Below are 12,628 nucleotides of genomic sequence, written 5' to 3' on the forward strand. Positions count from 1 at the left end.
CACCTGTGATCCCTCCTCATCCAAGACCCAACCATTTCCTCTGGGAAATTCTGCCTGTCAAATCAACTTGAATCACCCTTTTTCTTCCTCAAGCCTTCACACTTAACCAACACACACCATCACCCCATTTTACATGCAGCCCCAGTCTTTACCTGTATAGCACAAAATACTTCCATAAGACAACTCGATCAGTGTGTGTGTGTGAATTCATACATACACAGGCAGGTATATGCCTTATCTCCACTAGGCTGTAAACACCCTATGAGCCCAGATAGCCCAGAAACACTACCAGAGGAGACCCTCGATAAGTCTTAGTTAAGGCTCTGGTAACACTCCTTCCCCCTTTGTTTTAAGCTATATGTACCTTCTGCTGCTGCTTTTCCTCCTTCCATGGTATTTCCATTCCTTCAACAATTACTTATTGAGCACCTCGTATGTGCCTGAAAATAGGGAAATCACAGTGAACAAGGCAGCGATGGTCCCTGCTTTCTAGCTACTTAGAGTCTCGAGCCTTGGCTAAGGCTGGAAAGGGAAGCAGGTTCCCTGAATGTCAGCAGCCTTTTGTTCTCCCTCTGTGGGAGACCGTCCACAGGTCCACTGGGCTACACAGCGAGGGCTGGGGTCTAACACTTCCGAAGACACTAAGGGATTATGAGCAAAATACCACACACCACGTTGATTATAAAGTGTCCTTCACTGCCTTCTCCTGAGACCTCGCATCAGGAAAAATCAGCACCCCCCCCTTTTTTAACCTCTTTTACATTAGGCTGGTTTTGAATTCGAAATTCAGATGTCACATAACTTGTTTCACTATTGGGTGCTGTCTGAAAGTGTTCATTAAGATAGGATGATTTCTGTTCCTTCACACAACAGATGTCTCATAACAGAGCTACACCTGCCAAATATTAGTTTCTCTTTAAAGAAACCAGGTATAAAAATTAAGTTTTACTAAAAACTAATAATATGTGTCACCGAATGTTTACATGAATACTTGATAATGTTCATTCATTCACACGTTTATGGAGCTCCTATCAGAGCAGTTTTGACACCAGTAAGTATGGTTACAATAAAAATAGTTTGCTTGATCATATTAAACTGTCTGCAAGGCCCATTTGCAAAATAGAATACCAGCCATGTATAATTAAATCTCTGGCCTAAACGTTAGAGGATATATTGTATGCAGGGAAATTAGCCGCAATAACTCTGGTCCAAACTTTTTGTTATTTACATTCTTAAAATCAAAATCAACCAACCAACCATCCAACAAACAAATGCAAATACAAAATATGAAAATAATTATTCTAATAAGCACTAAGAGCTTCAGATGTTAGTTAAATTTCTTTAAAAATCTTTTTTCAAAGCTGAAAAGAAGACGGTATGATTGTCAGTAGCAATCAATACCCCTTTGGCCTCAAATATGCTCTTTATCAAGGTCCTAAGTTTTCAGAGACAGTAACATAGCAATCAGAACAGACCAGAAAACTCTTGGACTACTAAACTTCATTACTGGGTTTCAGCAGGAACATTGTAAAGCAAAGATCCTCATATGGTCACACGTGTAACAGAAGTACGTATAAATCACGCATAATTTCATAGTAACAACGATGGCTTCTGGCCCCCATAATTGGTGACCACCAGAGGGGCTGATCCCATACATTGAAGCAATTCTGCCATTCCATTCCTTACATATCAGCAATGATGCATACTGATGATCAGATACCCAGATACATGCCATGCTAATACCACGTAAAGTAAATATAAAACAAGGAGCTAATTAGGACAGAAATACCATTTGACTCTTCTACAGTTCCAGTCATTGTTATTAAGATAGGTTATTATTCTTGTAAGGGTACTTTCTGTATATGTGACATATTTATCCTGGTCTAAACCAGTAGCTCATTTTTTTAAATGTAATCCACAATACATACCTTTTACATCATGACCTAATACAAATATACCTACAAATATATATAACTGAAACCAAAGTTTCACAAAACAATACTTATCCATACTATTTGTGATGTACTCTATTGTCTATTCTAGTCTAATCTTGACTCTAAAAAACGCCGGTCTGGACCTACTAAATTGGTTTACTGATCCATTAATGGATGATGGAGCACAATTTACAGGGCTCAAAACTACCTAATTGGATTGCTTTACCCTTTCTATAATTCAACATGCTGCTCAGATTTTTCTTTCTCATTCCAGTTAATTTAAAGACATTTTCTGATGAACTAAAAGAAAAATTGGGGTGAGCATCAAATTTCAGAGGGTGATTTCAGTCTCCAAACTATGACTACATGGAAGAGGGTCCAACTACTGAGTCTAAGCACACGCTGGGGCCCTTGATACATTTTCTTGAATTTTAGAGTAAGTAAAGGCGTATTTTCAGTGTTTTTTTTCAAGTAGGGATAATAACTTTTACCTGACAAAAACAAAGCCTACTCAAAGAGGCCTCGTGGCCGGAGGTACAAAGGCCATAGCAGCTTGTGGGATCCAGTCTAGGCTCTCAAGTCCATTTCTGGACAGTCTTTAGGGCTCCCTGCTGACCCCCTGCCACAGAGAGCAGCAGTAATCTGGGCTAGATCTCTGTTCACCTGGGTGGGGTTAATAGCCAGAAAAGATGGAGCCAACCCAGTGATTCACAAAAACCCACGAAGGCAAAGGCAAAGATGGGAAACAGCTTGGTACTCTAGCCCTGGGATGCGCCTCACTTGGCAAAGCCCAGTACCTGTGAGCCGCAGCGAAGGGGACGCGGCTCAGCCAAGGACACGGCTTCGGTCTGTGCGGGGACAGGGACAGGGCCTCAGCCTGCGTGGGGATATGGACCTGGGACAAGGCCTGGGCGGAGACAGGGACGGAGGGAACGGCCTCGGCTTTCGTGGAGACAGGGACAGGGCCTCGGCCTACACGGGGACAGGGACGCAGGACACGGCCTCGGCCTGCGTGAGGACACGGGCTCGGCCTGTGCAGGGACAGGGACACGGGCTCAGTCTGCGTAGGGACATGGACCTGGGACAAGGCCTAGGCGGAGCCAGGGTACGGCCTCGGCCTGCGTGGGGACAGGGGCCCGGCTCAGCCTGCGTGCGGCTCTGGCACCCGCGAGGTCTGCCCGCCCCGCATACACCCGGACCTGCAGGGCCCGTGAGCCTCATCCTTCCCCCGCACCTTTCTCCTCTGTTCAGAGGCCGAGACTTGACTGCGCCCAGCCTGGGCCAGGGGTCAGCACAGCGGTGCATCCTGGGAGGAGGGCTCCTCCGGGCCTGGGGGCGTGGTGGGGGGGGGGCGGGAGTGGGAGCCGGGATGGGGGTGGGGAGCCCCAGCAGGCAACCCGAATACTGCACGGGAATGACAACAGCATCCTGTGTGGGGGCCCCATTCGTGGCGGGTACTGTACCTGGCCTGCACTTCTCTCCCTCTTTTTTTTTTTTTTTTAATTAATTAATTTATTTGACAGAGAGAGACACAGCGAGAGAGGGAACACAAGCAGGGGGAGTGGGAGAGGGAGAAGCAGGCTTCCCGCCGGACAGGGAGCCCGACGCGGGGCTCGAACCCAGGACCGTGGGATCATGACCGGAGCCGAAGGCAGATGCTTAACAACTGAGCCACCCACCCAGGCGCCCCTGGCCTGCACTTCTCTTAACGGGCACCTGACATTGTAACACAGACCTGTAACACGGGCTGAGTAGCTTGCCGGAGCTGCCCTGCTAGTGCAGAGCACAGAGGGGATTCCAATCTGGGTTTTTTGTAACTCCAAACACGGTGCCCTTGTTACTGCACTACACAACCTCTCCAGAGGGTAAATAACATTGTAACTGGTCTGTAGACTGTTCACAACTTCCGGGTCCAGGGAGAGGCAGCTGGAAGGAGTTCTAGAATAATTCTTTAAGCCCAGGTAGGCAGTGATCTCCTATTACAAGGTTGAATGAACAGCCATAGATCAACAAATAGAATACAGGTAAAAAGGAGCAATGAAAAATCTCCAGGAAAAGAGGAAGAGCATTATTTCTTTGAATATTTGATTAAAATATAAATCTATGAAAATCATTTATAGGGGAGATAGTATAGTGTAGTAGTTAGGAAAACAGGCTTTGGAAACAGACAGCCCTGGGTTCAAATTCTGACTCTTCAATTTACTGACTTTGGGATATGTGGCCTCGGGGCTTTTTAATGTTTTTTATAGACTTTTAAAAAGCTAATTTCCTCATGAGTAAAATGAGGATAATAATTCCTCCTTGCAGGGTGTCCTAAGGACTATATGATATAAAGTCTACAAAATGTTTAGTATAAGATCTGGTAAAAATAAGTACTGAGAAAATGATAGCTATTTTTGCTAGGTAAGTGCACAAAAAGTTTGAGGTGATGTATGTTCCTAATAATTAAACAACTTAATTATTAAGTTTTATTAAGTCTTAAGTCTTAATACGTTTTCCATGAAATAAAAGCGAAAAGGCATCAAGGAGAGCCCAGGATGAGATAAAATGACAATCAAGGATTTGAGATACGGGCAGAGATGGATGAAAGATTTCAAGGAAGTGGAAAAATAATCACAGATTTAATACCTGCTTTGGAGGTGATGATGAGTTGAACTGACATTGGAGAAAATCAAATCAGGTATAAAGAAGTGAAGAGTTCAGACATTCTCCCAGAGTACACAGAAGAACAAACATCAAGGTGCTAAGAGAGGAAGATAAGCATGGGGATAAAAGCAGAAACTCCATTTACAAATGATGACTTAAAGAACATCTGGGATGGTATAGAAGACTCATGTTCTAGGTAGGAGTACTCAAAAGAGAACCAGATCTAGATAGAATCTCAGGACATTTTTGCATTTCAAGGACAAGAAATTATTTGGGATGCAGCATTTGAAAAATCACAGTTAACTTAAAAATAATCAGTTGAGGAGGGTCTCATCTTTCTCCTCCAGAACAACCAAGAATAGAAAACAATGGATCACTAATTTCTACCCATGAAACTAATAATACAGTATATGTTAAGTAAATTGAACTGAAATAAAAAATAAAAAAAAAAAAAACTCTTTGAAACTAAAAAAATAAAAAATAACAACAAAAGAACACAATAGAGCAAAATGGCAACAGTTTAAGAAAAGTTGCAACACAAAAACTGGTCTCAGACAAATCGCTATTTAGGTCAACAAAAGGAATGGCAACCAGAAGAGACATTCTGATATACAAGGTCTCAGAAAATATACCCGTCTTCCTAGGAAGGTTGCTGAGAGGTATACCCCAGTCGTCCTTCCTGGAAACTTTACCGGAGAGGAATCAAAATTAAGATTAGCTCATTGGACACACTGTGAATCAAGAGGAAAGAAGAGTTAAGACTAAGTGATCAATATAATAATAGTGATAAATATAATAATGATAATAAAATGGAATGGAAAAAGCAAAAGTAAAATTTGGAGAAGATACATAATGTTAATTTATTGGGAATAGCGATGTGGCTTATGAATTCAGATGACATTAGCAAGGGCCGGAGAGCTGGAGGGGGTGGGTAGATGAAAGTGAATGAAATGTTGCACAGAATGGAGTCTATACTTATGGCTTCCGGCTTGGCTTTGATGACTAGAAAAAGGAATTTTCTAGAAAGACATGGAAAGAAAAGGAATTATCTAGAAAGATAATGATTTGTATAGTTTTAAAAACAGTAGGTGTGTTTTCTAAATAACTACAAGACATAAATACAGATTACTAACAACCCATATGCAACCCAAGAGAAAACAAAAGGAAATGTCAAGGAAGAATAAACTAAAATGGCAAATATGTAATTTATGACAAGAAAAATCATCGGAAAAGTTAAAACTATGTATGTTATACGTCCATAAAAAGGAATAACTTTATTAAAAAGGAAAAACTTTTCAATTATATTTATATTATAAAATCTATTTATTTCTTATCTGCTGCTTATATAGTTGACTCTTGAAAAACGTGGGGGTTCGAAGTGTTAACTCCTATGCCATAGGAAAATCCATGTATAACTTTTGGCTCCCCCCAAAACTTAACTACCAGGAACCTACTGTTGGCCAGAAGCCTTACTGATACCATAAACAGCTAACACATATTTTATATGTTCTATGTATTCTCTGTATTCTTACAATAAAGTAGGCTAGGGAAAGGAAAAGGTTATTAAGAAAATTGTATGGCTGAGAAAATACATTCACAGTACTATACTGTATTTATAAAAAAAAAAAAAAAATCCAAATATAAGTAGACCTGTACAGTTTAAACCTGTATTGGTCAACGGTCAACTGTTCATGATCAGACCAAAGAAATCATTCCAAAGGGTTTACTTTAGAAGTCACATAACAGAGGTGGGAACTCAGACCCTGGTCTTGAATGGTCCTGATGCACGTTAGATACTACAGTGATTTTTCTCACCGGCTTGGTTCACGGCTCAAGTAGCAGAGTCAGGGTAGACAATATAGACTGCATGAGAGTTCGAGCATCATCTGTCCTACTTACCACTATCCCAGCTGGCATGCCACTGTGTTTGTGAGTCCAACTTCCCACAGTAGATTTGTCACCACTGACCTATAACAATTGCAATGACACATCTTCCCTGGAGATGGGCCTTTGCCATCCCCCAAAGACTATTCAAGAACAAAACAGTGCTATTAATTTACTTTTTGCAATGCTATTAAAAGAAATGCTGCTGTTGGAATCGTGATGGCTTCTTTCTCCATGCGAATCTAGGAAGTGCAGAGTACTGTTAAAGATCCATTCCCAAATCTCCATCTGAAGGTGTGCTGACATTCTTTTTTTGCCCATATGGACCTTGGAGAGAGTTGGGCTATTTGTGATTACTCTCAAGTGTGACTTTGATTCTACTATTAGTTTGTAATAAAACTCACCCATATGGTAGAAAAGCTGTTGGCAATTAATTTTATTTTCCAGTTACCACTTCCCTTCCCTTCCATGTAATCATCAGATCATTCCTTATACATATCAAAAGTGACACACAATTAAAAGAGCAAATGCCATGTTCATGCAAAAGATGCCACATGATGTCAAAAATGATTTACTTGCCAACAATCTAGTGAGTAAGGGAAATATCTTTATTGCACAAAAAAAGAGCAAAGTCAGAATTTTGGAAGACAATTTACAAGAAAACTGACAGTCAAAATTCCAATTCTATTTTACATGAGAAAGCTATACTACTCTTTTGTTTTGTTTTCAGAAATGAACAAACAAAAACACCCAGCAATTGAGCGATAGAAAATATCCTTTTCTCTTCTTAGCAAATAAAAATAGTTTAGCTTCTGGGAAACCTGCCAGTCCTTATTACAATTTATTAAATACTTTAAAAAAACCAAAAGCCATAAGCAATTCTAAATGTGCTGCCGGTATGTTCATTTTATGGGACTAAAGGGAGAAATGTGCCTGACAGGAGTCCTAAAGCACTTAAAAAACACAAGGGCTGCCAGGATGCCACAGACAATCCCAAGCACCAGTCCTAGAAGATATCTTTGTTGTAAATGCGTGTTTGAAACTCCATGGCTTTCAGTGACTAGGTAGACTCTTGTCTCAAACCAGACTAAAGATACCTGAACCTTTCTCACTGGGAAAGAAATCGTACCCTGATCACATGCCATTTCTCAGTTCTTCTAAATATCAAAGAACTGTATTTGCTTTGAAAACAAAGTTTCCAAAAAGGAAAAATGCAAGCAATAACTGGCTATACACAAACATGTATTTCATTCAGTGCAGAGTAACAGTATTACAGTTGCGTCAAACTACTTGGTGTAGCCCAGTATCAATGGGAAATTGAGAAAGGGATCACTGTTTTTCCCAGATCTTAAAAAATAACCTAGTGAGGGGCGCCCAGGTGGCTCAGTCGGTTAAGCGGCTGCCTTTGGCTCGGGTCATGATCCCGGGGTCCTGGGATCGAGCCCCGCATCGGGCTCCCTCCTCGGCGGGGAGCCTGCTTCTCTCTCTCCCACTGCCCCCCTGCTTGTGTTCCCTCTCTCGCTGTCTCTCTCTCTGTCAAATAAATAAATAAAATCTTTTTAAAAAAATAAAAAAATAACCTAGTGAGTTTTGTAATTAGGAGCAGATCCAAGGCTTTGATTTGTGTTGTTCAGTTCCATCATCCTTAGAATAATCAGGAAAACTTAGAATTGGTTTGCTAGTCTGGGCTATGACAATATAGTCAGGAAAGGCATTTTACCAACCACTGTTTTCAAATAGGCATTTTAATAGAGCAAGACAACTTTGTACACTGTCATAAATGACAAGACCAATTAAAGTTCAGGATTTAGGTCAAGTTTCCCAACACCTGGGCCGTCCAAGTCTGCTGAATGCAGCCTGATAAGAGGTGGAAGGAGTAACAGCCGGTCAGACCAGGGTGTGAGGAGGTGCTTGGCGACTAGAAGAACAGTACCTTTGGGGATGGTGTTCACATTGTTGTTGACTTGGGATGGTGTGGTTTTCAGCCTTTCTATCACTTCAAAGATGCCACCAAAAAATCCCACTATTCAGATGGTACAGAGAACACACATATGTTGACAACCACTGTCCTTGTGGTTTCTCCTCTCTCCTCTCCTGTGCAGAATTGCTCTCTCAGACTTCACCAACAGCGACCTAAGGGTCAAAGCACCCAGAGCTTCTTCTCAGAGATACTCAACTCCATATGGATTTTCCTTCTCAAAGCCCTGCCTAAACCCTCAGTTTCCTCAGAGTATTTCTTGCTCTTCTGTCCTTGTCCTTTCCCTTTCCTCCTTCTTCTATCTAGGCCTTTTCTCCCTCCTCTCTATAGTCTCAGGGTGATCACGCCTTGCCCCGTGATTCTCATCAGACCTCTCTGCATTTGCCTCCTGTGTTTGCTTGAGCACCATCCTTCTTTCAACGCAGGACTTCTGTCTGTCTGCTGGACATCAGCATGTGCTGATGAGAGCCTGAAGTCACTCAGAGGAAAACTGAACTCATTTCCTTCCTCACAAGACTTTCTACTTCCTTATTTCTGTGAACATCAGGAGCTTCTGCCACACGAGTAAAAAAATGGCTCCTGTCTCAGATTGATCCTCTCTCCCCTTTTAAAAATTTAGATTTTTTGTTTGTTTGTTTTCAGTTATATATGCATACATTGTTTCAAGACGCAAAGTCTTTTAGTTCTGGAAAATTTTCTTGAATTTCTTTAGTACTGTTTACTTTCCACGTCCTCTTTTTTTGCTCTTTCTGGAACTTCCACTATTCAGTTATTGAAACTTGTGGACGGGTCCTCGAATTTTCTTATAATTTTGCTCTCCTGTCTTCCAGTTTCTTTGTCGTGTTGCTGTACTTTCTAGATTTCCTCAACTTAGACTACATTTGTTATTTTCCATTTCTGCTATCATATTATTCATTTATACAAAGTTTATTTTTAATGTATTATCTTTTACAATCACTTATCTCTGAGGATAATCATAGATTAACTTCCACCCCGCTTTATCTGTCTAGTTTGTTTTGGCTTCTCTTCCATGTTTAGAGAGTTTCCCCAAATGCTTGATGATCCTTGGCTGTTCACTCATACTTAAGAGTTGGGCATTTAAATGCCCATCAGGAAGTCTATGCACATGGGTACAGTTTGTGACCATGGGCTTCAGAGTAGGGTGACTTGGTGGAGAAATTTCTCTGGGGAACCCTCCAGTGTATCTTCAGATCTTTTCTTTGGGTTGGTCAGATTCCTCAGAAAAGTGACATCTGGTCTCTTGGGGGAGAATGCTGGGGACAGCAGTGGTTCTCAACATTCAGTTGTCTAATTAATCCCATTTTCAGTGTGCTATGCCTATCCTCAGATGTGCCTGGTGTTCCCCAGTCCCGAGACCCTGTTTTACGTTCTCTGGGAAGTAAGCTTCTCATGTACCTGAGTCAGAGAGTGCACAATGGTTTAACTACATGAAATCAGGCAGAGGATCTAGAAATAATTCTCGAATAGGCTTTCAATCAACCTTCCTTGGTTCACAGTGTAGTACTTGACACTCCAAAGTCTTCAGGGGGATCCACCTGGTAACCAGGATGCTTCTCATTTTTCTCCATTGCAGCTAAGGATTTGGTTTTCTTAGGTCTGCTAAGTCAGTCCTTGTGTCTCATTGCTCCTGATTTTGGCTCCTTTACTCTTGTCGCAGTGGGTCTCTGCAGGGAGAGCTGGATGCAGGTACTCAGCCAGGACTTGCTGCCCCTGTTCCATTTCCACCGCCCTTAACTCCAGTGGAGTTTCTGCAGGACTCTTTCCAATCTTGCTACTTGTCCACCTAGCCACTATATTGCTACCAAAGTCACTTTTTTCCAAACAGAAAACCCGTCATTTACTCAAAAACCTCATTGCCTATAAAACGGTCCAAACTCCTTATCAAAAGTCCTGGATGATCTGACCCCCCCAATATCCTTTTCTGGCACAACTTATCATGAAGAAGAGGATGAGAGGATGTTGGAACCGGACTGCCTGGATCCATTCTCTTGGCTCTGCCACTTTATCAGCTGGGTGATCTTGGCCTAGTTATTTAATCTCATCTGCAAAACAGGGATTATAATAGTACCTGCCCTCCAACATTATGGTGAGGATTATTAGAGCACTTACCACAGCGGCTGGCACACAGGAAGAACCATGGGAACGTTAAAGGTAAGCCTCTGCACGCCTGTCTCCTCCAGGAGATTATCAAGTCCTTGGAGAGGGCTCTATTCCCATTGAGTCAACATTTGTGGGAGGCTTATAATGGGACAGACATGATGCTCTCCACTAGGGACTATGCAAAAAGAGCTTGGCCCATGAAGACTGACTAATGATTAAAATAGAAGGTGACAAACGCTACAATACAGGAAAGAACACAGTGAAGAGAATAGAAAGCAGGTAAGACCCAATGATTCAGAACAGTGGGGGAAGGCTTCACAGAGCCAGCATTTAAGATGGGGCTTGAGGAACGAATCTGTAAGACAAGAGGTTGTGCTGTTAAGACAGTGGGTGGGGGGAGAACGATAGGTGAGGCTGGAGAAGCAGGTTGGGGCCAATTGCACAAGGGCCCTGCATAACCTGTTTTGAGTCTGTATTTTGTTTCAACCAGTTTGTTAATTTCACCATCCTCCCAGGCTGGGAGTCCCAAAGACAATTTGGGGGTGTTACAAGTATTTTGTTATTAATAATAGCTGCAAGGCAGCTATCTGGCAATTATTTAAAAAATAAATTCGAACCCATTCCCCCAAAATGTTCAAGAAGTCAGACATAAAAGAACACATACCCTATGATTCCATTTATATAAAGACAAAACTGGGCAAAATTTAGTCTATGTTTTCCCAATTCGGGATAGTTGCCTTTCCAAGTGGATAGTGACCGGAAGGGGATCCAGGCAGAATTTCTGGGGTGCCAGGAGTTTCTTGATGAGGTTACTGGTTCCACAGGTATGTTGTTTATGAATATCCATCAAGCTGTATACTTATATGTGTTCTTTATCTATTTTTAGTTAAAACAATAAATTAGACTCAGGATACTTTGTGCTCACTTGGACACACGTGTGTGTTCACTTCAAGAAGAGGTAGAGCTATAGGCTGGGAACTCATTGTGCAAGTATCATTAGTTTGGTGTTCCTTTACGGACTAACTCAAAAGAGCTCTTGGATATTCTGAACGGCCGAGGATAGCCAACGTCAGTCACCTTCACCACTACTAGGGCTTCCTGAGAGTGTGTGACAAATTGACTTATACCCAAGGGTCAGAGACTGAAATACCAGCACTCAGCGTACGCAGAAGATGGCCCTTCCCCTCATTTTAGATATAACAAGTGGCTGATGGTTCCTTATTAACCTTATAGAGAAACACAGCTCAAAACCACATCTGTACAAGCATGGCTTTTAAGGCATTCAACGTGTATATACCCTTAGAAGCATAAAGAATCACGTTTGTTTTTTTGCTTTTCTGAAAAGAACTTATTTTCACTTAAAAAAAAAAAAAATCTCTGTACCCAGTTAAAAACAAATAAATAAAAAAGTAAAAGAAGATATTTAATGAGAAGTCAAATCTTTTACTTTAGATCTGTTTCTCAAGGTAACCACTGTTAGGACTCTCATATATTCTTATATAAATATTTTATAAACACAGGAAAGCATATATAAATGTATAAGTATATTACACCTGCTCCCTTCTTTTCTTAAACAAATGGGAGGCCCATATATTCACTTTTGTTTTTTACTGCAGATGTAAACATGGATAGAGCTCATTCTTTCCACAAGTATATAGTATTCTATTGAGTATATATACTATCTTATTTAACCAGATATTTATCTTTTGCTTTTGCAAACAATGTGCCTCGAATACTCCTGAATACACTTTCTTTAATGTGTTTCTTAAATTATGTAGAAACTACCCCAGTGTATACCAACTCTGTTACCAAACTTTTTGACCTCTGCATTTCTACTACCATTAGCATCTCATTGCTATCTTAAGTAGGAATTCTCTATTTAGTTCCGCTGATCTTTCCATTTCCACCTGAATGAGTACTGACCTGTTCTGATTACCACAGTCTTACTGCCTCCTCTCAAAAAGAATGCAGAATATAATTATTCATATCACAATTTATTTTTACTTATTTTTATTATTTTTTTAAGTAGGCTCCATGCCCAGTATGGAGCCCAATGTGGGGCCTG

Source organism: Phoca vitulina, unplaced genomic scaffold (assembly GCF_004348235.1).
Source record: "Phoca vitulina isolate PV1807 unplaced genomic scaffold, GSC_HSeal_1.0 scaffold61, whole genome shotgun sequence".
Lineage (NCBI taxonomy): Eukaryota > Metazoa > Chordata > Mammalia > Carnivora > Phocidae > Phoca > Phoca vitulina.